The sequence below is a fragment of the Salminus brasiliensis genome, chromosome 7 (genome assembly GCF_030463535.1).
Source record: "Salminus brasiliensis chromosome 7, fSalBra1.hap2, whole genome shotgun sequence".
NCBI lineage: Eukaryota > Metazoa > Chordata > Actinopteri > Characiformes > Bryconidae > Salminus > Salminus brasiliensis.
In genome coordinates, this window is record NC_132884.1 from 41,784,780 (window position 1) to 41,811,612 (window position 26,833).

General features: G+C 40.2%; 1 protein-coding gene across 1 annotated transcript in view; it reads left to right on the forward strand.

The window, feature by feature from the left end:
* The first annotated feature begins 285 nt into the window (after positions 1 to 285).
* The window catches only part of cntn6 (contactin 6), a 184,701-nt gene continuing 158,153 nt past the window's right edge, over positions 286 to 26,833 (forward strand). Inside the window, exon 1 of the mRNA XM_072684920.1 lies at positions 286 to 515. The gene's annotated coding sequence lies outside the window, so the exon portion shown is untranslated. The remainder of the gene's footprint in view (positions 516 to 26,833) is intronic.

A 26,833-nucleotide genomic window follows, 5' to 3' on the forward strand; every position in this document is an offset into this window, starting at 1 on the left:
TCTACAACAGGTTTCCCTTCACACCCCTAGAACAATCTGTCCAGACACCAACCAGACATCAAACAGTTATTATTATTGTGTGTTTACGGTTCTGCATTTTTCTACATATCCCTTAAAGAGGTGTGTGGATAATCCCCAGACATGATCACCTTGTCACAGTGTGCTTCTCGGTCTGCTGGCTGAGCTGCAGATCTTCTACACTGGGGGAGGAGGACAGGGGAGGAGTTTCCAGCAGGTTATAGCTCCTCGCAGTGCTCCGTGTCCGCGCTTTTCTGAAGGAACCGAGGCAGCAGTCCGGCCATCCATCCATCCATCCAGCGCCGCGCCGCGCCGCGCCGCTCCGCTCCGCTTCAGTAGCACAGCGCCGCCAGTGGCCGAGAGCTCCAGTCCGGTCTACCCTCCCTGCATCTCTCCGGTCCACCTATTCCTGCATCCTTCACCCTCCGAGTACAGCACGAGCGCGGAGCGCGGAGCGCAGAGCACGAGCTCAGTCGTCCTTCGACCTTCAGCTAAAGGTAAGAGCGCGCGTGTGTTTCCTCCGAATACATCCTGGATAACAAGGAATGCTGCGGTAGCGCGCGAGGCGATGTCTCACGGCGCGTGCGAAGTTGCTCAGGTCGCCCTTCTCGCGCTGTTGCATGGCACAGCGGTGCATGGTGCACAGTAGAGCTACGAGAAAGCTTTGCATGCTTGGAAAGCAGGAATTCTGTGAGATACTCAAGTTCTGGAATGTTGCTGGGATTCTTCTGGAATTCTTCCTGTTCCAGACTGTCTGGAAGTGAAGTGGGATTAGATTTGGGTTTATATTTGAACCATATTTTCATGGTCTGAAGACAGAGGTTTAGTGAGACAGACAAGCTTCTGGAATTAGTTTGGAATGATTCTGGAATTTCTCGAATTCCAGATTGTCTGAAAGTGAGTGAGAGGTCATTTGAAGCTCTGCTGTAGCTTCACTTTCCAAGCATGCACCTCCCCTCGTTTTCCTTGGCTAAATCTGGGAAGTGCAGCTGTGGAAATCTCTGAATTCTGCTCTTCTCTCTTCTGTGGAAGGTCACTAGGTTGTAGCGGCTGCTGGTCAGATTTCCTATTTAATTCCTTTTGGCTTCATGTTGGTTTCATCCAAACCCTCCGTACCACTGTACCATACCACATAGCCCACCACGAGTCTAACAAGACTGCTACAGTGTGCAGTGGTCCACGCTTTTGGACGCAGCCCTCGTCTCCTCCTAAACTGACTGATGGGAGACTTATTCATCAGAGAGCGTCCTTCCTCAGATGGCAGTGCTGTAGACCCGGTTTCAGAAAATCCAGGAGGCTGGCTCTGAATTTCTGTCGCTCCCAGTTCGCCTTTTTCTCCTCTCTCCGTTCTCCAAGAATGTCTCAGGAGTAAATGAGATTTCAGGAGGGCTATAACGGTCTCCAACACCTGTCTGCTCCTATGTGTGACTGTGTGTGTGCGAGTGTGTGTGAAAGTGGGAAGTGGGAACATATGCTACACCCATTCCGGCTCTTTTTCTGGACCATGTATCTGGGAAAAGGTTGTATGAGGTTTAGGGAGCTATGCTGAGGTGCTGTAGACCACCTTAGACCCTCTTTGAAAGACACACAATAATGTTTACACATCGTCTGCCTCTCAGAGACGCCCGCCGTGAAATATGGTTCAGTGAGTTACATTTGCATATGCTCTAATTCTCTGATTGGTGGCTTTAAACTCCTCCTCTCAAAACTGGAGCCTGGACGCATGTACAGATACACTCTATAAAAAAAGGTTCTTCAAGGGTTCTTTGGTAAAAGCAACGGGGAATCGGGACAACTCCAACATCTGTCTGAATATTGAAATGGTTGTTTGTCTGGATGAATGGTTCTGCACTGGTTCTATGGTGGAAAATCTTTATTTATGGTTCTTTTATAGAGATATATGTTGTATATAGCGCCAATGAGTGTCAAATAACCCTTTTCAGTACTATATAGAACCTAGAACATACTCTGCTGTGATTGTTACTGTGTTAGCCATTTCCAAAACTGTCCTCTAGAAAGGCCAGTGTTCCCAGTTCCCACCCAACACCTAGTTTATCCAATCAGTTCTTTGCTGAGGTAAATCAAGTGAGCTGCTGGTGGAACTGAACACATCCATATAGTGTCTGGAGTTCACAGAGAATGTTATATAGAGTTAATTACAGGTAGACACTCTCACTGATCACTGACTTTATGTTTATTTGGGTTTATTCTAATGTTATATAGAGTTAATTACAGGTAGACACTCTCACTGATCACTGACTTTATGTTTATTTGGGTTTATTCTAATGTTATATAGAGTTAATTACAGGTAGACACTCTCACTGATCACTGACTTTATGTTTATTTGGGTTTATTCTAATGTTATATAGAGTTAATTACAGGTAGACACTCTCACTGACCACTGACTTTATGTTTATTTGGGTTTATTCTGATGTTACATAGAGTTTTACAGGTAGACACTCTCACTGTTATATATTCCTGTATGCACAATATATATATATATATATATATATATATATATATATATATATATAAAGCACCAGTCATTTTGTGTTTTAATTAGAAAAAAGGGGAATTAAAATATAATTTCAGTGAAAATGATTAGAATCATTTTGGGATGGATATTAATTCGGCCCTCTGGGGTCTCTGAGACCCTCAAAACACTGAAGAAGTAAAGCCAATCCTAACAGAAGTTGAGGGTTAAACTGGGTCAATTGGAAGCTTTTGGAAAACGACAGTCGCAAATTTTCTCTTTGAAAAAGGAACCTCATATCTGTTCAGATCTAAGAGAAAGATCACGCCGGAGCAGCGCTACTCTTGGAGCCACTAACAAACAAAAGACATATTGAACGGCAGTGCTGTCCAGACGGTTTGGCGAACAAAACGATGATTTACTCACGACTAGTTTTTTCGACGAGGATCTTTTATAAACATGCCACACACCGTGCTGACGATTGGCCTCTGAAGAGCAATCTGGAGGATCCACACATGCCTCCATAATAGTGTCATATGCCAACAGATCAGAGAGCGGCAGTCTGGAGCCTCGAGCTAGGTGTCCTCTCAAGTTCTTCGAACAGATGTCCAATTACTTTGCCTTTCACAGTTCACTCAATAATGCAAGGTACGGATTTGGAACGAAGCCACTGTTTTAGATTTGATGGTCATCTATTGTATTGTGGTCATTTTCTACTTGAATAGATAGAAATATTGCTGCAATTAGTTTTTACAGCTGTCCCACCTGAAGATTTTGAGAAGTCTTCCAAAAGATCTTGTTCTTGACTAAAGGTCAACTAAGGTTAATGGAAAGAACATCAGCAAATATTGGAATTTAGAATTTCTGACCTAATCTAATCTGTACTTAAGATGGAAATATTAATTTACCCATAAATATGTGTCATTTTCTTTTTTTTGAATTGAATAAACAGAGATGACTCACTCTGCATTCAGGATGTTCTTTTTTTTTGAAGCACTAAGTAACATCTGTTCAGTATGTTCAGTGGTGTATAAGCGTATAAATAGTCCAGTATGTGCTTGGCGTAGCATTTTCAGAAAACATAGATCATTGTTTACAATACAACGGTATGATCTCCTGGTGAGATTAGGTAAGAAAATACATATAACCAGTGGTTATAAAAAAAAATACATTAAGCAACAAATTAGCTAGCATTAGTTAGCAGTAGGGGAAATAAACAATATGTCAAAATATTTGTGGACACCCCTTCTAATGAATTCAAATGCATTTAGCTACTTTAAGTTGCACCCATTGCTGACACAGATGAACTAATTCCTGTAGAGAAGTGCTGCCAATAGAATAGGACTCTCTGGAGAAGATAAACAGGTGTGGGCAAGAGTTGCTTGCTGCCTCCAAACGTCGACTGAAGACCCATTTCTTCCAAGAGTACTCAGGCAGAGTGTAGTGTGTGTCTTCTGTATTTAGTAGTATCTAAGCTTAGAGGAATCGTTTGGTGTTCTAGTCTATACAAACTCTAGCTAAGAGTATTTTCTGAGTGAACAATAAAGCACTTTCGTAAGTCGCTCTGAAGAAGAGTGTCTGCCTTAAATGTAAATGTGGTGATCATTCAACACTTTTGTTGCTGAATACAATCAAATCCTTACAGCAATGCTCCTCCAAAATCCAGTAGAAAGCCTTCTTCCCTGGACAGTAGAAACAGTTACTCCAGCAAAAGCAGGTTAAACTCTATTTAATACCCTTGATTTCAGAAGAAACAGTGAATGAGCAGGTGTCCCAATACTTTTGTCAATATGGTGTAATTGAATTGTTTTTTTTTTTGTTTGTTTGTTTGTTTTTTTTTTTACATATGAATCGTGATCAGTGCAGTAGGTGGTGTAAGTGCTGCACAGCTCCAGGGACCTTGTGTTGTGGGTCCGAGCCTCACTCCCCTCCAGGTACTCCAGGTTTCCTACAACCCTCAAAATCATGCCGGTTAGTGGATTGGCCATGCTAAATTGCCCCTAGATGTGAGTGAATAGGTGGGTGTGGAACCCCGGGATGGACTAGCGCCATGTCCAGGCTGTTTTCCAGCCATGTGCCCAAAGTTTTCAAGTAGGCTCTGGACCCACTGTGACACTGACCAGAAAGAAACAGATAAGGAGATGAATATCTGTGAAAGTATGGACAGGTACAGCTTTGCAGCTTGACTGCAAATATTGAAACTGTGAAATTATCTGTAAGTGTTAAAAATTGCAGAACCATAATTTAAATGCAGGGTTCCCACTCTTTTTTAAGAAAAACATTTATTTACGGGACTTTTCCACAATGTTAAAAAAGTGACTCTACAATTCAACACCTACAACTATATGCAAATTTGTCCTGTAAGATGCTCTGAAGTCCCCCTGTAAAACATTTGGTGTTCAATAATAAAGCATCAGTAGCTGTAAAAAAGAAATCTGTGCTCACTAGTTCAACCTTTCCATAATGTCCCAAAGATTTTCAGGATATTTTTTAGCATTTTGTCATTTTGGAAAAATAATCTATAATTTTCCAGATTTTCCAGCATGCATGAAAACCCTGCAATAAGGTGAAAAGCTAGAGAGCAACCTCTGCCTGATCAGGACTGGGATGCCATTTCAGACACTGTGATTGACAGTAGCTTTTGTTATCTGCAGCAACAAAAGCAACACCACAGTAACTTTTATTTTCTGGCAGAAATTACTATTAGCTACTGTAATGCGGAATCAAGGAATCAAGCCAATCATCTCAACACTGTTAGAATTTTCCTAAAGTTAGTACTGCCTTTAGGTTGCTATGATAGACAAATTGTTCAAGAAACTATAAAATGTGATGAATAAATTACAAAATCTTTTGGTAACAGGCTTTACTTTTTTTTTTACTTTATTTACTTGACCATTTACTTATTTACAGGAATCCAGACACAGTAGAGAGGAAGAGAGAGAGAACAGCTCTGTCAACAAACTGCTCCCAAAACCCAGTTTCACATGCGAGAAATTTGGAATTGATTTTTTGTAAAGTAGGCACCTCAGACAAAACACCTCTGCCCTAATTTGTCATGTAACATCAGTGTCTACTGATACAGTTCAGCACAACTAGGACTCAAAAGAAAGGAAGGACTTCCTCAGAAGGAATACAACAGGGCAAAATGCCTCAGTAGAAAGAATAATGTCTTCTTTATTTGCACTATTGCTTATGGAAATGCTATAGTAGCCTCTTGTAGCCGCTTTCCAAAGCCCCCTAGTGGCCATTCTGGATTAAATCTGGCACAGTCACATCCTCACTGGTAAAAGTGAAACAAATCAGCTTTCTATGAGCTGAATTTCAATCCATATAAAAAAAATCATTAGGCTTCCTTTGTTGCTGGATGCCCTATGTTTTTTTTTTTTTCTTCAATTGAATGCCCAAGATCATTCAGAGGAGAATTTGAATTGTTAAGCTCTTATTATTGTTACTTTTCTCAACCAGAGTGATGTGAAATTTGATTGTAAGCAATTAGTATTGCCTGTTAAATTAAATAAATTAAAATGAAAATATTGTAACATTACACATAAGTATAAGCAATATTATTAATAGGAAAAAAAGGTTAAACAGGAGAAGAGGCCACTCATAGGTCTGCGGAAAGGGATAAAAAAAAAAAAAACAAGTAAATAACCCCATTACAGAAATGTATTTTGTCGCATTATGCAATACTTTTATATTCATATTTAATAATAATATTATCAAACATTTTTTCTGATTCTTACAACACAAAATTCAGTATACACTACATTTAATAGATTATAATGATGCCTAACCTTACATGGACACTCGACAGCTCCATGGTCCAAATGTCCATTCTTTTTTTGAAGTGAAATTCTTTATAACATGCATAAACAAATACGTAGATACACACACAAATAAATCAATAAATGACCTCAATTACTCGACATACAGATACTGTACAACTTGTGCCCTATTGATTAGTTTCCCCTGCATATTCCCCATACATAAATAACAGATGACGTTTTAATCAGATCAGAATCAGGGATCAGTCTACGACACAGCAGTAAATAACGGAATCAGTTTGGGGATCTATTGAGGGAGCGCTAATGTGTATATATAGCTCAGGTTCCTGCATGCTTATGAAACACTCAGTAATGAGGTCTCCAGTCCGAGCTTGAGTGCAGCTTATGCGCTGCCTCATTGCCTAGCATCAGCAGCAGCAGCAGCAGCATCACTGGAAGGTTGGAGACTTAATCTCCAGTAGGGTGATATAGATCAGGGTGATAGATGGAGCAGGTGGTGTGGTTGAACATCCCCAGCACACTGCTGTCTGCTGGGGTCATGACTTTGATATTGCATGCTCACTTCAGCCAGCTCCCCTCACTCTGGCTCGGAGGCAGCAGTGTTAATAAGGGTCATGGAAACACTGCGTATATATAAATAAATATATATATATATATATATGCAGTCCGACAGACTTCATCGCAATGTTAACATTCCGCGGCATATGTCAATATTTAATGCCTACACATTTAATGCAGTGTACGGCGTAACCTTTTCTCAGTCTTGGTTTAGCATGGTGTACAGTTTGCTCTAATAGGAGTGTAAAGCTTCTCTCCCTCTCTTTTTCTATCAATACATATAACAGCTCTGACCCTTCGGCGCATGGACTCCACCAGACAGAGCTAGCATTCACTTTTTTAGCAGTTTGTGCACCAGTAGCTCTCCTGTGAGAGCGGACCAGATGGGCTAGGCTTCACTCCCGGTGGTCACTTTCGTTTGCTGGTTGTCATCATGTGGAGCACTTTTGGCAGGTACTGTACACTGCATACCGGGATACCCCCACAGGCCCTGCCCTGCCTGATGTTTGGGAGATGCTATGACCCAAGGGCATAGGCTAGCTCTGTTGTCTAGCCTATCTTCTTGGCAAAGGGGCTCATATTCCAACTCATCACCTTCAAAAACCTTCAGGTTCAGGCTGTCCTTTATATGTGGCAGGTCTTTTAGTGTTGCTGACCCCACCCTTTTGGAAGTGACTGTTCACTTGCTGCTACTGGAAGCAGATAGTCAATGTCATTCCACTGGTCAGTGTTTTAAATAATAATAAGGCTTTATTGGTTTAATGTATGCATGTAATAGATATATATAGCTATATATCTATATCTATATCTATATCCATATATATCTAACTTTGGCTAGAAGATAGGCTGGATGACAGAGCCTCAAAAGCCAGAGCATCTCCCAAACATCAAGCATGTCTTGTGGTGTGTTCCCAGTTTGCAGTATTCAGTATCTCCCAAAAATGCTTCAAGTGATGACAACCGGTTAACTGGTGACAGGGTCATGGGCACCAAAGTCTCACTAATGCGGGCGGGAGTGAAGCCTAGCCCATCTGGTCTGATCCCACAAAAAAGCTTTTGAAGCACAAACTGCTGAAAAAGGCCAGAGCCCCTCACCATATTGGGGAGGTGGGTTTAATGTTATGGCAGATCAGTGTGGATGTCGGTATATATTCCAACATTTGACTGTAGCCTCCTCAATGAATGTCAGTGGAAAGAGGCCACACTGACATGGTAGTATGTGCTGCTGGTACAAGTGGGTAATCTTTAAGCAGCTCAGTGTCAATGTTGAGTTGAGAATAGTCTCAGAACCAAAAATAGCCAGCCAGCCGTGATAAACTGACTGCTGATGAAGGGCTAGAGGATGACTAACCCAAATTTACATGAAAAATGATGAGCTTCAGGCTCTAACTGTAGATCTACACACTGCAGAGACAGAAGGTGTTTCTAATAAAGTGGCCAAACCCATATTAACACTATTACTCATGCTTGTGGAACTCACACTGACATACTGTACCACATACTGTACACTACTACTTGGTCAGTAGTGGTCCTGTGGTGCTCGCTTTCCATTGATGGACACTTACAGTAGTTTAGACTCCATAGGACCACCACTCGAATCATTTATGTGCAGACGTGGTAGTGTTGGGTGGTCTCTCTAGTTCTTGGTACTTTTTCTTGGTTATCAGTGGGAATATATAGGACCACCACCTAATGTTTGTTCATTGGTGGTCTTAGTGTGGTCCATTTCCATTAACAGACATGGTGGAGTTGGGTGTCCTCTCAAGCTCTTCAAAAAATCGAGCACATAGATGGAAATCCATGGGAAAAGCTCTAAATCATCTGCACTGTGGTGGTCCTATGGAGTTTGATTTCCATTGATGGACATGGCAGAATTGAGTGTGACACAGTGAATCAAACACATGGGTGAAGGTCAGTTGGACCACCCCTCAAATAATACCTGCTTAGAGGTGGTCCTGTGGTGCCCACTTTTCATTGATGGACAGGCTAGAGTTGGGTGTCCTTTCAGATTCGTCAAACAGATTTCCAATTACTCTGATTTTCTCAGTTCACTGTGTCACAGTAATTTAGACACACAATTGAAAATCCATAGGACCTCAAATAAATCTGTTCAGTGGTGGTCTTATGGTTGTCCCTTTCCAATGATGGACAAGGTAGAATTAAGTGGCCTCCAATTACCGGGCTTTTCACAGTTCACTGTGACACAGCGAATCAGACACATGAACAGAAATCCATAGGACCACCCCTAAAATAATAATAATAATACCCACTCAGTGGTGGTCCTATGGTGCCCCCTTTCTATTGATGGACACAGTAGAGTTTGATGTCCTCTCAGGTTTCTCAAACAGATGTCCAATTACTGTGCCTTTCACAGTTCACTGTGACACAGCGAATTGAAGACATGAACTATAGGACCACCACTCATAATATCTGCTCATTGGTGGTCCTATGATGCCCCCTTTTCCTTGACGGACACAGTGATGTGAGGTGTCCTCTCAGGTTCTTCAAAAAGATGTCCCATTACATTGTTTTACCCAGTTCACTGCGACACAGTGATTCAGGCACATTATATGAAATCCATACGACCACCACTCAAATAATATTTTGCGTACTGGTGGTGCCACCTTTGGTACCTCCTTTGCATTGGCGAACATGGTAGAGTTGAGTAGATGTCCTCTCAGGTTTTTGCAACAGATGTCCAGTTCTAGCACCATAGCAGTCTACCCCTCTCTACTGATTCTGGTGCCCCTAGTGTCCTTTCCTCTTCTTTAGTGAAGTGCTGCATTTGGCACAATAGCTATCACACATTTATCATCTATCCTTAGGCAATTGGAATCACCAACACTGTCCTTGCGTGGTTATTTCCCATATTTGCATACATCTGCTAAAGATATTATTACTCAAGAAGTCCCCCCAGGCTCAGTCCTTGGCCCTCTCCTTTTCTTTATCTACATGTTATCATTCGGTCAGATCGTACACAGTTATGGTGTTCATTTTTGCTGTTACGCAGATCTATATAAGCACCAAACCTCCCCTGCCACCTGCTGCCCTGCCCTGTGGTCAAGGCCTCAAACAGTGGATTTAACCTTACAATTTAACCCAGTTAAAACTGACATCTTAAAATGTTTAACTTTTCTGATCTTAGATGGCGTCATTGTAGAACTCCACGTTAAGTCATTGGTTACAATCACCTGGCCAACAGTCTGTAACTGTAAACCTACATAGTCCATCTATATAAGCATGAGGTAGGTGTATACAATAATCTGTTGAGAATAGTCTCAGAACCAAAAATAGCCAGCCAGCCATGATAAACTGACTGCTGATGAAGGGCTAGAGGATAACTAACCCACATTTACATGAAAAATGATGAGCTTCAAACTGTAACTGTAGATCTACACACTGCAGAGACAGAAGGTGTTTCTAATAAAGTGGCCAAATCCATATTAACACTATTACTCATGCTTGTGGAACTCACACTGACATACTGTACCACATCCTGTACACTACTACTTGGTCAGTAGTGGTCCTGTGGTGCCCACTTTCCATTGATGGACACTTACAGTAGTTTAGACTCATGGTCCATCGGACCACCACCTGAATCATTTATGTCCAGTGGTGGTGCAATCATGGTTCCTTTCCACTGACAGACATGGTAGTGTTGGGTGGTCTCTCTAGTTCTTGGTACTTTTTCTCGGTTATCAGTGGGAATATATAGGACCACCACCTAATGTTTGTTCATTGGTGGTCTTGGGGTGGTCCATTTCTGTTAACAGCAATGGTGAATCAAACACATGGATGGAGGTCAGTTGGACCACCCCTCAAATAATACCTGCTTACAGGACCACCACCCGAATCATTTATGTGCAGTGGTGTTGCAATGATGGTCCCTTTCCACTGACCGACATGGTAGTTTGAACTAGAGTTAAGCTGGCAACTCTGTTACATCTCATTTTAATGTATTCTATTCATAAATTGCACCAGAAAACAAAAGTCCAAAAGTCTTGCACTGTACCGATACCACTGTTCGCTGTTCTCAGCTTGCACGCTCTGGATCTCTAGTGATGGCCAAAAAAAAAAAAAAAAAAACACTCATGAATTCATGAATACTCATGAATTTGGACCTAGGTCATTATCAGCAAAATAAACCAGCCCTCATGTGAGGAATTTGGCAGTTGCTGTGGGCAGCCCTATGGGTTATGAGGTGTCAAGGTCGTTTGAAGGTGTTGCGTGAACATGGTGGATGTGGACATGTGCCTGCTCTACAGGAGCCCTAGTGAGCAGGTAGTGCTGTGACCTTACTGACCCCACTGATTCTCGAATCTGGAGCTGAATGATGGGCCCGAACCTCCAGCATACTCACTCCACTGTATACCATGCTGCGGTGCTCCGTGAAGAAGCAGCAAAAACAAAAGTCATTACCGTCCAGCAAATAACCTCGGCCATGATAAAAGACCTTGATAAGAAGGACCCTCCTCAAGAGACGCATCTTCTGTCTGAGCTAGAACAAAAAGGACTGATGTTCCATGGGGCTTCTCCCTAAGGTGAAGTGAGGAACCGGGAGAAGCCTTAATTGGTTTGTCAGAGCAAATTGTTATTTCTGTAGAGTCGGAGAGGGTGCGGGATGTGCATTGTCCGTGTTTGATTTATTTTGGAGACGTAATTTGCTTTCCTCAGCACATTTTTTTTTTACCTTTCAGTCATTCACTCCCCTTTAATGCTTCTTGGCAGCGAGCACAAGGTTCATGAATAAATCAGAACCCTCACTGTCGAAGCTCAGAGCTGAAGGGAATGGAAATATCATGTACTCTACAGTTTTCAACCAAGAACTACTTTCATCTTATTCTTCTTCTCCCACGCTCAAAATACACCGAACCGCTTAATGCCATGCTGCTGAGGAAAAAAGAGAAATGCACCTTATTTGTGAACTTATAAATAATGACTCTCTGTGTTTTGGCCGCGTCGCTATCATAGTGTCTGCTATCAATTATTAACGCAAATCCGACCGTGAACCTGGTTGCACCTGTTTGGGTGGTATTTGGCTGGCATTTTCCTCAATTAGCACTCTTCCTCTGAAGACTTCACTCCTTTCCTAGAGTAGATCACTGCCGGGGTCTATTTTTACCCCCTCGTCCTCCGAGATTACTGTAGCATCAGCCTTTCTGAAAAGGAAGATTTTGATTTATGAGGCAGAGGATGAAAAGGGAAAGAGAGAACCCCCATTGTTCTCTTTGAAACAATACAAACAATAGAAATTCAGCAGGTCAAGGCCTTTAAATGTATTACATGATATTTTCATATAGGCTAATTCTCGCTTTGCTGAAGAGAACCCGTAAAGAGTTTCGTGGAGGGAACCAGCTGGCATTGCTTGGCTGATTTAGGTGCTGCAGAGTTCTATTGTGTGTTAACATCAGCCTCTTCCCTGAGGAATTATGACCATGTATGGTTTAGCAATTACTCACAGGACAAAATTTAGTTCTGTTCTGAGAACTCAGCTGGACTTCGAGCTCAGGGCTGAAGCTGACTCACATTATTTCAGCCTGAAACTGGCAAATATTCACCTTGTTATTATTCAGAAATTCGGAAGATAAATGGAGCTGGGTCCTTGGCTGGATTAATTTAAGTGTTTTAGAACAAAGAACAAAAAGAAAGTTACCGAACAAAAAAATTGCTAGCATTCATGTGGCTTGCACTGACCGTATGCCACCAAACATTGCAAACGTCACAACAATGCTTAATGAAAATAACCAAATTATCAGACCCGTTCCAGTGACTGGAGTAGCCTTCATGTATCAGGAGTTTTTGTTGAATTGGGAAAATCTACTTTTAGCTCCAGGGACCAGCAAGATACAAATAAGCTACAGGAAACTCTCAGGAAACTCTCAGGAAACTTTGCTCACTGCTGTCATTTTAAACTTTTACCCTCTAACCACTTCCAGTCAAGCTGCAGCTATTTTTATATATAACCTTTCATATATTTTTTAAACTTATGAATAACTTGAATAGCATGTTTACATTGTCATTCATTTCATGTTTTATTTTTTGAAACTTATATTGTTGGATTTTAATGTATGTACTTGGACACACTGACACTCAATGTACTCTAAGTTTAAATAAAAGTTCATTGATTGATTGATGTAAAAAAAGAAGTTTCATTTTCTGTCAGTCTTCATCTCAAAGACCTCAGTCATTTTTGAAACCTTAAATAAACATTTATCTCACATATCTCACAAAGTTACATAAAAACATTCTGTTTACTGAATAGACAGTTCCATCACACAATCTGTAAGCATTTTTCAGAACCCATTCTTTTATTTATTATCTTTTATTTATTTAATGGTGGGCTTTTAAGTGAGTTAGATTGGGATACAGTACCATACTTTCACTATAGTACAGTTTCAGCTCTTTTAATTGAGTTAGATTGGGATACAGTACCATACTTTCACTATAGTACAGTTTCAGCTCTTTTAATTGCGTTAGATTGTGATACAGTACCATACTTTCACTATAGTACAGTTTCAGCTCTTTAATTGAGTTAGATTGGGATACAGTACCATACTTTCACTATAGTACAGTTTCAGCTCTTTTAATTGAGTTAGATTGGTATACAGTGCCATACCTTCACTATAGTACAGTTTCAGCTCTTTAATTGAGTTAGATTGGGATACAGTACCATACTTTCACTATAATACAGTTTCAGCTCTTTTAATTGAGTTAGATTGGGATACAGTACCATACCTTGACTATAGTACAGTTTCAGCTCTTTTAATTGAGTTAGATTGGGATACAGTGCCATACCTTCACTATAGTACAGTTTCAGCTCTTTAATTGAGTTAGATTGGGATACAGTACCATACTTTCACTATAATACAGTTTCAGCTCTTTAATTGAGTTAGATTGGGATACAGTACCATACTTTCACTATAATACAGTTTCAGCTCTTTTAATTGAGTTAGATTGGGATACAGTGCCATGCCTTCACTATAGTACAGTTTCTGCATTTTTAAATTTTGACAATTATGACAGTATTGCTCAGCAAATTCAGCTCATAAACTCAACTCTTCAAGGATTGATGGAAAATCCATATTCGTTTAGTTTTGTCTAGTTTAATTTTGTATTTTAACATTTCTATAAATATGTGAAATGAAAGTATGATGTAAAACATTGTCAGTTTGGATAGCCAATAGGAAAGTTGGCTTTCCAAGTGTGTTTGAACCGCATGCAGGTAATGTAAGATTATGGATATAGTAGTTGACCTTTTGGAGACTTTAGTGGGTAAGTGAACAGAACTCTGCTGAGGTGTCTTTGTTGTAGAACATACTTCTGATTTATAGATAATGTAACCATATTATAGAGACTCAAATATTTCAAATGCAATGCAAAGTATACTATAGTTAAAAATACAGGTACTTATAACATTACTCTGAATACATTTGCAATATTAACCAAGTTATCTGAACAGTAAAATGTCTGAATACAGTGTAGGTTCATCTGTAAATGCAGACTACACATCTCCATCCAACTGAACTCCATGTGGTAGCTCAGCCTTATGTCAAAGTCCGCAATTTCAGGAGAATCATGGTTACTTTTGAAGTGAGTTCTTCAACAGCAATTCACAAACACTACTTAGATCCTAGCAGTCTGTGTGTGTTGCATCAGTACATCCAGCTAGGGTTTAATGCTGAATGAGTGCCTTTGAAATAAAGTTCTACCTCTAACTTTTGAGAGAGCTTGACGGTTTTGATCTAACTCAAGAGACTGAATTGACATTTGTAACAGAAACTTAAGTATTTAATAGGTAGCAAGTGGACGTTTTCTTGATTTTTTTTTGTATTTTAAAATGTTAAGAGAGAAAATCTAAACCCGAGATATATTTTAGAGAACAGATTTTTTTTGTAGAAAGTATTTGTATGGGATATGTACCCTGTACTCTTTTAATTGAGTTAGATTGGGACACAGTACCATACTTTCACTATAGTACAGTTTCAGCTCTTTTAATTGAGTTAGATTGGGATACAATACCATACTTTCACTATAGTACAGTTTCTGCTCTTTAATTGAGTTAGATTGGGATACAGTACCATACTTTCACTATAGTACAGTTTTTAGCTCTTTTAATTGAGTTAGATTGGGGTACAGTACCATACTTTCACTATAGTACAGTTTCAGCTCTTTAATTGAGTTAGATTGGGATACAGTACCATATTTTCACTATAGTACAGTTTCAGCTCTTTAATTGAGTTAGATTGGGATACAGTACCATACTTTCACTATAGTACAGTTTCAGCTCTTTAATTGAGTTAGATTGGGATATAGTACCATACTTTCACTATAGTACAGTTTCAGCTCTTTTAATTGAGTTAGATTAGGATACAGTACCATACTTTCACTATAGTACAGTTTCAGCTCTTTTAATTGAGTTAGATTGGGATACAGTACCATACTTTCACTGTAGTACAGTTTCAGCTCTTTTAATTTAGTTAGATTGGGGTACAGTACCATACTTTCACTATAGTACAGTTTCTGCTCTTTAATTGAGTTAGATTGGGGTACAGTACCATACTTTCACTATAGTACAGTTTCAGCTCTTTAATTGAGTTAGATTGGGATACAGTACCATATTTTCACTATAGTACAGTTTCAGCTCTTTAATTGAGTTAGATTGGGATACAGTACCATACTTTCACTTTAGTACAGTTTCAGCTCTTTTAATTGAGTTAAATTGGATTACAGTACATTTTACTATAGTACAGTTGGCTTATTACTCTGTCCATTTTTAGGATGTCTGGACCCTTGCTGTCTTGACCTTGTTCCTGACACAATGTAGAAACATTCCAGGGAGCAATGCTTTTGTATATATGTGTGTGTGTGTGTGTAGACTCTAGTGGCTTGTCACCTAACTGCAGTGTGAGTCACTCTTTCTGTCTCTTTATTAAAACATGCACATGTAACACCCTGGTCTCATTAATGTTTCAGTGCACCATTTCTAGGCAGTCAGGCTGATAGTTACCGGAACATGAAAACCATTCCTGCTATTTCCTCTGCTCTGCTGTTTTCTGCATATTTATGCATTATATGCTGAACAGTGTCTCCTTACCCCTTGTAAACTTACATATCTGCTCATTTTATAGAGCTAAATTGCAATATGATACCATACTTTCACTATAGTACAGTTTCAGCTCTTTAATTGAGTTAGATTGGGATACAGTACCATACCTTCACTATAGTACAGTTTCAGCTCTTTTAATTGAGTTAGATTGGGATACAGTACCATACTTTCATTATAGTACAGTTTCTGCTCTTTAATTGAGTTAGATTGGGGTAAAGTACCATACTTTCACTATAGTACAGTTTCAGCTCTTTAATTGAGTTAGATTGGGATACAGTACCATACTTTCACTATAGTACAGTTTCTGCTCTTTAATTGAGTTAGATTAGGATACAGTACCATACTTTCACTATAGTACAGTTTCAGCTCTTTAATTGAGTTAGATTGAGATACAGTACCATACTTTCACTATAGTACAGTTTCAGCTCTTTAATTGAGTTAGATTGAGATACAGTACCATACTTTCACTATAGTACAGTTTCAGCTCTTTTAATTGAGTTAGATTGGGGTACAGTACCATACTTTCACTATAGTACAGTTTCAGCTCTTTTAATTGAGTTAGATTGGGGTACAGTACCATACCTTCACTATAGTACAGTTTCTGCTCTTTAATTGAGTTTTTTTTATTTTACACCATGTGGAATTTTTCTTAATGCGCAAAATGATCTCTGCATGGTATACAAAGTAAAAATGTACCCTTCATTGCTTAGCAAGTTTTTTTATTTTATCATATATCTTTGAGTAGTGAACATGTGGCAGTTATGACAGTATTGCTCATCAAATTTAGCTCATAAACTCGACTCTTCAGGGATGGAGGAGAAAGGCAGTGTACCTGCATGCCTATTTTTATGTCTGGGTTAATTCGCCTAACCTTTCTGTAATGCAATCATCTTCAGCGGCCGTATTAACATCACATTAACTCCGAGTGAAATTCCTGAGCTCTGCTTCAGTACAGAAGTACAGGGCTGTAATTGAGAAAAATCCCGCAAGAAATGGATAGGGAAAACTGCCAGTCCCTGAAGAACCTTCCCTCACCGCAAATGGCTTAAATGCACAGTCTCCATAGGGAGGCTACAATCATTTCAGGATTTAACAGTGTCACCACTCGGGCGTCGCATGTCAAAATCAATCAGTGTGGTATAAAATCAGGCTTGTATTTGAGACATTCTGCACAGAATCCATGTAAAGGCTCATGAGTAGTCGCTATACAGCGGGTGGAATGATGGAAACCAGTAACAGGCCACAATTAAATTAGGATTCCATTAAAAGCTCTGTTCGCCTTTGCTATTAACATCCATCTCGAGGAATCTGATCGCAAATATACAGCGAAATATATAGTCATCTATACCTGACATTTCCATTAGTCTCAAATATGTTCACATTCCATGACAGGAGGAAGTGAACCTTGTACATTTACTACACCAGAATTGTCAGACACGTTTACCCAGGTTTGAATCACATGCACGGCTGACCAAGGACAATCACAGGTCACCTCATGAGAGTCAGAGTTGAGTCTCGGGTTTCAGTAGAGATTTTAATTAATTATTAGCTGCATTCTTTGCATTGTACAAAAGTAAACCCAACTAAAGACCTGCCAGGTTTGATGTGGCTTCAGAACGACGAGCCTTTCATTCTAGAAACATCTTCAGTCAGACAGCCAGAACTGAAGAACTGTGTCTAATATATGCAATGTTTAATGGAAGATAGCAAAAGCAATGAATGCATCTATAGCAGATGTGAACTAGTGTAGTCTAGGGTGACCACATTATGGCTTTCAAAAAAGAGGACATAGGGGACACAGGGGTGTCCACGGTGGTTAGGATGTTGTGGCTGGGGGGTTTCAAGTAGGCCCAATTTGAAGGATTGTGGCAGTGTGTATGAGTGTGTGAGGGTGGCAGCTATATTAATTAAAATGAGGCCATACACATTAGTAATTAGTAATTTACCTAATAATGACTAATACATAGCCTTAATAACCTATATAATAATAAATATCATTTCTACTCATGATTTCATTAAAATACATTAAAAAAGCATAAAATAATAAATAAACAAAAGTCCACTTTTGACTGCCCAGCCAGCCACAGCTCACGTGGGGCTCACATGGGTGGAATGTGGGCTCTGAGGGGATTTGTACATAGGTTGTCACTGGGACCCAGTTAGGCTTCCCAAATGGGCCCCATTGTTTCAGCCCACGTTAATCTCACATGGGTCCCATCTAGGCCCCCTGATGTGGCCCATGTTTAATCTCTCCTGGTCCCATCGCTGCCTCTAGTGGCTATCTATATGTTGGCTACCCAGACAGGGCCCTTAAGGACATGTTAGCTGGGTGGACACTGTTCAGTCCTCCTAATTTGTCCAGCGGGCTATAACTGTGTGTGTATGGTTGCCTACTGTCAAACCACCCTTGCTGCCTTCATGGATTCTCTGTATGCCACCTACCAGAACTACTCCACCAATGTCAAGTCAAGTCAAGTCAAATTTATTTGTATAGCGCTTTTTACAACTGTTGTCGTCACAAAGCAGCTTTACATAATTATTACTTAATAAAGAACAGAGACAGAGAAGAAAGAAGAAATAACATGAAGCGTCAAAGACCCCCGTGAGCAAGCCAACGGCGACAGTGGCAAGGAAAAACTCCCTCAGAGCTGGAGGAAGAAACCTTGGGAGGAACCAAGACTCACAAGGGGGACCCATCCTCCTCTGGCCAGACTGTTTTAAACATTAATGATAAAAATTACCAAACCAGGTACAACAGAAAGTTAATAGTTGTGATATTAATAGTGTCAGACAGGCACGAGTCCATCTAGGTTTCAGCACGGCCACCAAACAGGCAGCAGCGGCTGGCAGGTGAGCCATGGGTGGTGGCGGGTTGGGGGGGACCCGCTGGCTGGACTGGTAGGTGGCAGCTGGTTAGATGCAGGTAGAGGGGACCTCAGCGGGCAATCTTCCTGCAGATCGGGCTGGGTGGCCATTTACTCGGGGAAGGTAAAGAGAGAGAAGTTAGTTCTAAGAGGAATTTTATGGAGTGCAGAGAATGTTGATCATCAGCATCTGGGTATGTCTGATGACTCCGGCAGGTCTGATTATCACAGCATAATTAAAAGGAGAGAGCCAGAAGGTAACACGGACACGGGCGTACCCTGAGAACACCAGCATCTATCTGCTCCACCGTCAACAAACCTGAGTGATCGTGTGTAAGCAGCGAGACGACAGCTCCAGCATCTCAGAGTACTACAATTCCCTGGGTCCGTGAACCCCTGGACCTGCAGCCCTTATCTAAGAAACATTAATTACCAAAAGCTAAACTAAACATATAAGTTTTCAGTTTAGATTTAAAGATTGAGACTGTGTCTGAGTCCCGAACATTATCTGGAAGGTTATTCCAGAGCTGGGGGGCTTTATAGGAAAAGGCTCTTCCCCCTGCTGAGGTTTTCAGAATTTTGGGAACGCGTAAGAGGCCAGCACCCTGAGATCTAAGTAGTCTTGATGGTTCGTAATATACTATAAGATCCTGCAGGTACTCAGGAGCGAGGCCATGTAGGGCTTTATATGTTAATAAAAGAATTTTGTATTCAATACGGAATTTAACTGGGAGCCAATGAAGTGCTGATAGAACTGGACTGATATGGTCAAATTTTCTAGTTTTAGTAAGGACCCTGGCTGCAGCATTTTGCACCAGCTGAAGTTTATTGAGGTTCCTGCTGGAACAACCTGACAGTAACGCATTACAGTAATCTAGCCTTGAGGTAATAAAAGCATGTACTAGCTTTTCTGCGTCTTGTAGTGATAAGGAGTTTCTTAGTTTGGAGATGTTCCTAAGCTGCATAAAGGCTGTTCTACTAATATTAGCTATATGTTGCTCAAATGATAAATCTGAGTCGAATGTGACGCCAAGATTTTTAGCTGCTAAACCAGGAATGATGGGAGAATCTGCCAAGTCTAACATTAAGTCTGACAGTTTATTTCTAGAGTCTTTTGGACCTAAAAGGAGAACTTCGGTTTTGTCACTGTTAAGGAGAAGGAAGTTATGTGACATCCAGAGTTTTATATCCTTTACACAGTCCTCCATTTTCTGTAGTCTAAATTTATCGTCAGGTTTGGCTGATATATAGAGCTGTGTGTCATCTGCATAGAAGTGGAAATTAACGCCATGTCTGCTTATAACTGAGCCCAGTGGTAACATGTATAATGTAAATAATAGTGGTCCTAAAATTGAGCCTTGCGGAACTCCATATCTTACTTCTGTGTAGTTTGAAGATAAATCATTTATCTTTACAAATTGGAAGCGTCCCGTTAGATATGATTGGAACCATGATAGGGCTGTCCCTGTGATTCCAACCATTTTCTCTAATCTTTCTAGTAATATAGAATGATCTATTGTATCAAAGGCTGCACTAAGGTCTAGTAGGACTAATATGGCCTGACAATGCCTGACATAGTACCATATTTCCCTTTCCTGCATTTCGGATTGCCCTTTGGTTTTGTTTGCTGGTTGTGCTGGATTTACTGGTTTTCTACTCTGGCTTTACCTCTTTTCTATGTCCCTGCCTGATCCTATTGCTTGTTTTTACGATTGCTGGTCATTGTGCATGCTGTTTTTTGTAACACATTTACATTTAAGACATTTAGAAGACGCTCTTCTCTTGCTATTTACCCAAGAAAGACCTCAGCTAATTAGAATAGACTAATAGTTTAAAGATACCTTTAAGCTTTAGACATTACTAACACAAGTCAGTATGGAGACAATAGTACTCTGCAATTCGTCCAAATACTCTCAGAAGAGGAGGGTCTTCAGTCTGGGTTTGAGGACAGCAAATGTTGGACTCTGCTGTTCGGACACCCAGGGGAAGTTCGTTCCACCACTTCGGTGCAGGACAGTAAAAAGTCTGGACACTTGTCTTCCGTGGATCTTAAAGGATGGCGGGTCGAGCCGAGCCGTACTTGAAGCTGGAAGGGCTCTTGGTGCAGATCGGCTTTTGACCATTGCCATCAAGTACAGAGGGGCTGGCTGGTCCAGTCTTGGCTTTGTAGACCAGAGTCAGGGTCTGAATCTGATGACCTGGGCAGCAGCTACAGGAAACCAGTGAAGAGAGAACGCAGCAGTGGAGAGACATGGCTGAATTTAGGAACAACAAGTAACCTGATTAAAACTGAATCATGGTTTTACATCTGTGAGCGTCTGGCTAGTTTGCCAAGGCAATCAGGTCAACCTCCGTTAGAGGAAAACATTTGTTTCTGTCATGGCGTGCTAGGCCAGACCAAGATGGGACGAACGCTCGCAGATATGGTCTCAAAGCAAGCAGATTTACGGCTTAAGCAACAACGGCTAGGCCGACCAAACCTGGAACCACAGCGTGCTGCCTTGTGTGGGGGTCACCTAGCTGGAACTTGGGGAGCCAGAGAATCCGGAGCGAATTTCGGAGAAAACGTGGATAGTAGGGTGACCTGCTCTTGAAAGAGAACTTTGAGCAGAAACTGGCCTCAACACACCTCTACAGTATGGGGAACCTCTCGTGAAACCTCGAGGTTCCAAACGATACAATTTTCGGCGTCGAATGGTGGTGTGGAGGCTCCTTAAATATCCCCCAGTCCCAGGTGAAACTCATAAACCAAACAAAGAATGCAAACAACCGAACCAAACACACCTGAACGTAAATGAACACGAACCGAGTCACTGAATCAACACAAATTAACGTAAATGAACACGAACCGAGTCACTGAATCAACACACATGAACGTAAATGAACATGAACCGAGTCACTGAATCAACACACATGAACGTAAATGAACACAGACCGAGTCAGTGAATCAACACACATGAACGTAAATGAACACAGACCGAGTCAGTGAATCGACACACATAAACGTAAATTAACACGAACCGAGTCACTGAATCGACACACATGAACAGGAACCGAGTCACTGAATCAACACACATGAACGTTAATATACAGGAACCGAGTCACTGAATCAACACACATGAACATAAATGAACACAAACCGAGTTCGTGAATCAACACACATAAACGTAAATGAACACAAACCGAGTCCGTGAATCGACACACATGAACGTAAATGAACACGAACCGAGTCAGTGAATCGACACACATGAACGCAAAAAAAATGGAAAGTCCTTATTTGGGCCTGTGGGCAGCGGCTTGAGATCTCCCCGGGAGGAGGGCGCGACAAGAGGGCCTGACAGTTTCATTCTGAGGCAGAATAACAGGGTGGTAAACAAGCTCGTAAAACCACATCTCACACACTTACTACTTATACTACTTACTACTTATAAGTCACACATTTACTACTTATACACCAAACACCAACTTAAACACTCCATGAACTATACGCTACATTAAATCACTTTTATTAGAGTCCCAGTTTTACAGAGGAGACAAAGACAGAACCTATCCGTCTCTTTTGTCTCGACGTAGTTGATTAGGTGGTCCTCCGTCGCTGTCAGGGATGCATCAAGATGATTTAGCATTCATACCTCAAGTGTTGTATCAGGAACTGATGAAAGCAACCGATAAACGCTGCATTTGTTATGCTGTTGCTAACACGGAGAGCAGCCTCAGCCATCAGCCTGCTAGGTTTAAAAACAACCCTCGCTAATGATTTGATTGAATTACACTCAGTAATGTATAATTGCGATGCGCGTATACATGTGTGTTATATCTGTGGAGTCAGCCTGCTGATTAGAGAAGCACACACTAAATAGATTTGTAATGAGCTGCTTCTCTGATGAGCCACTTGCATCTGCATTAAATCACATTGTGTGCCTTTTACTAATCATCTTATCACAGGATTTGCACACTGAAGAGGTGCGGATGGGTGTGTATATATTTGTGTGTGTGTGTGAGACAGATTTCTCATTGTTCTGCAGGTGGCCTAGTAGTAGGTAGGGGTGGAAGAAATTATTGGAACATCGAAGTATCACGATATTCTGTTTTTCGTTACTGTACCGATTCTCAGATACAGTGAAATTTGAAGCCCTGCTCACGGCACACTGTGACACATTTGGTTTGAGACTCATTTACGTATCCCAGATCTGTAGCAGACATTTGGGGTGATGGTGGCGCAAATGTTCGTCACGAGGAGAAGAGGGGAGAGGAGCAATTTTATTGTGCATAGTAATGGAGAGGAGGAGTTTGGGCGTGGTCTTCTTCCAAACTTTAGATGTTACATAACATAAAAAATAAATAGATGGCATATAAATATGAAACAATCGAATTGCAAAGATAGCAAGAGATATTAATTGCTAGTCATTACCATTACCACTTACCATTTTTTAAATTTATTTATTGTTATTATATATATTTTTCATTTCCAGATGCATGTACAAGCTCACATGGGTGGAACGTGGGCTAGGTGGGTTCCAGGTAGACGTTACTGGGACCCAGTTGGGCTTCCCTAATTCCCCATATTGTGGAGCCAATGTGGAGCCCAAGGACAAAACATTCTAGCTCTCAGTTGAGCTACCTTTGGGACTTTTCAAGTGAAGACTAAATGAATTGCCGAGATGGCAAAAGATTTTAATTACTAGTTATTACCAATATATTATCTTTGAGTTTGAGCAAAAAAAGCAGCAATATTCATAAAACTACTGATATATTTGATTTTGTTTTATGTTTAAATTTACAGATGAATGTATAAGCCTTAAATTCTGTAATAAATAGTTTATTTGTAAAGATTGGTGGCAGACAGTGGTTCATTTAGTGTTGTGTTTAAACCCTGATTGCTAGAGAGCAATCAGTTCTGATTGCATAAAAACTATTCATTGCTCAGATTTTATGCATATGGTTATTTTCTTTGTTCCTAAAATGTACGTATAAAAATCCCAACATATCACCTTACCTACAGTATCGCAATATATCACAATTCAGTGAATCATAACCCCTGTATTAGGATATATACATATTAGCAATACCATAATGCAATAATACCCCGACATGCTTTTCAATAAACTCAAAACCTCCTGCAAATGCCTTGATTCATCCAAAATACCCAAATGAACATCTGTGGCCAGTCAGAAGTCTCACAGCCAGGGTGTAATCTCTGTGAACGATGAGGTCCTAGAACACTGCGTGGTGGTGGATCCGGTAGGTCGATGGAGCAGGGAGGAAAAATGGGAGAAGATGTGTGTTAAAAAGGTGCATCAGACACGCAGCTCAGCGTGAGGTTCCCCCATAATGCTGGATAACAAGTGTGATGGAGGTTTTTAGGCACGGAGCGTTTGCTCATATGCAGGTTTCTCATAACTAAACAAACAGCTTCTGATGCATGAGCGGATTGATAAATCGATGTCACGAGGCAGAGGTTTTGCTCCACGTTACTGAGCTCTTTTGAGGGATGATCAATCACAGCAGTGGTGGGTGCATTTGTGAGAGATAAGCAGCAAAAGAGACACAGCATGTTATATTCACACTGTTCATGCATAAAAATTTTTTTTTAAATATATATATATATATATATATATATATATATATATATATAATGTGATCAATACTGAGGCATAGAGGTAACCTAACTAAACTCACACCTGAAGAAATTATTTTAAAAAATAAGCAGCATTTATAAGCAGCATTTATTACTTATTTATTATTATACTAATGTGTAGAATTAGAGTCAGCTGCAGAACATCAGCTGCAGATGATCAGAACATGGTTGGAGAGGATTATTCTGGAGGAGTCTGGAGTCTTATTTAAACCTCAGATGTTTAGTCTGGTCTGATCTTGATTGATGGTTGAAGTGAGGGGTGAAGAAGATCACCATCATGGCCAGATCCAGAGAGCTCTCTGAGGCCTTCAGAAAGAAGGTTGGAGATACAGAGGAGTCTGGGAAGGGGTTTAAACAGATCTCAGAACTGTTAGAAATCAGTCACTGTTCCACTGGATGGCTACACAGTCTTTCACACTGATTTCCACTGAAGGTTAAAAAGTTTATTTTTTCCATCTCTAGCAAAGTTGTCATTTTTTGCATACAAGGCTTCGACAGCAATGATTACAGAGCTGTTACAACATAGTGTCTTTGATTGTGATGACTATACTCATGACTATTCTATTGACTTAAAGCTAATGTCTTACCTTGGGATTGACCTTGGGATTGACCTTGTGGTTAAATTGTTAGACTGGGACTCTATGGCACAGCTTCTATTTCAGATATTGTACTTTTATAATGTGGAATTCTCTAATAAACTGAAAACTGAACTCTAGTTCCAAGGGTAGCTGCCATTCCTGCCATGTAAACTACTTTCCTCTATTAGTAATAAGCTGATCTAACAAGTCTAGTCATAGCTTTTTATTCTGTCAGTGTTAGAAACTCTCATTCTGAACAACAAACACAACAGCTCTGTGTTTTACCTTTTCTCTGATTAGATAAAACAATAATAAGCTCTTAATGATCCAAACTGCGCTCTGAATAAGCTCACACCTGCACTCATATTGGAGAAAAAACAGTGCATCCAACAAGAACCAGAGCCTTGTCTATCTTTTGTAAGCAATAGAAACAAGCTAGCTCACGAGAAGCACAACTGATGGATTCTGCACACTGATCTGTTGTACTGTGGGCAGTGTTTCCAGTGGAATTACCACTTGGTGGGCTGCAGAAACAGGCAATGATATTTTTGAATCGTAACACCCCTAAATTATTATGATTTTTCGTTATACATCTCTGCAGAGATGTGAAGTTGCCGAATGAGATACATGAGTTGTCAGATCCACTCAACCAAATGCTGAATCCAGTCTGGGAGGCATGATCCAGCTTGTTCCAGCACAAATGAAGCCCTGCTCACGGCACACAGTGAAACATTTGGTTCAAGATTCATTTACATATCTCAGATTGCTGTGAGCCGATTGTGCAGCCCTACCTAGTAGCAGTGTGCTGTTTAAGAATACAAAAAAATAAAATAAAATAAAATAAAATAAAATAGAAGGCATGTAAAGACTAAATGATCGAATTACAAAGATAGCAAGAGATTAATTACTAGTCATTACCACCATATTATCCTTGAGGTGCAAAAAAGCAACAATATTTATAAAACCACTGTTATTTATGATGTATTTTTTTACATTTAGATTTCCAGATGCACGTACAAGCTTATCTATCTTTTATACAGGCTTACATAAAAAGTACATGGTAGCTAACAGAAAGCAACTGATAATGTTTATGAAGTATTACACCTAGGGGTGGCCATTATGAAGATATTCTATTGAATCACAATAAATTCTAGTCATCATGATACACAATATACTTTTCTGAGCATATCATAGATATTGTCATAATGTGCTTAAAGAACACTGATCGACTGCATATTTTATTACAAAGAGAGTAATTAGTCCTGTTTAATTGGATAAGGTGCAGCACATTTTTAATAAAATCAATGTACTATGAATGGGATGGCATTTTGCCTATGTCAAAATAGTGATAAATAACATGTACGCTAAAAATAACCATATTACCCACCCCTAATTACAGCCCTGTATTTCTGTGATCTTACTTGAATCCAGTCAGGGAGGTCAGATGTGATCCAGCTTGTTCCCTCCTCACAGCACACAATAACGCATTTGGTAAGAGATTCCAGCCCTCCCTAGTTGTATTGTCTTGTTAGGAAGACCAAAAAATATATAAAAAGCATTTGAAAACACTGACAGTGTTTGCTTTTGTGCTGCATTTAGATTTACAGATGCACATCCATTGAAAATAAAAAAGACTAAAAAAGTATAATAACCTCTTTCCACACCCGCAATTGCTCTGGAAAAAACACAGCGCATCCAACAAGAAGGAAAGCCTCGTCCATCAGTATAAACTTCGTAGCTCACAGAAAGCACGGATGGAGTTTATACACTGATCTATTTAACTCCGCTAAGGGTTTGTTTACAACTGTAGTTC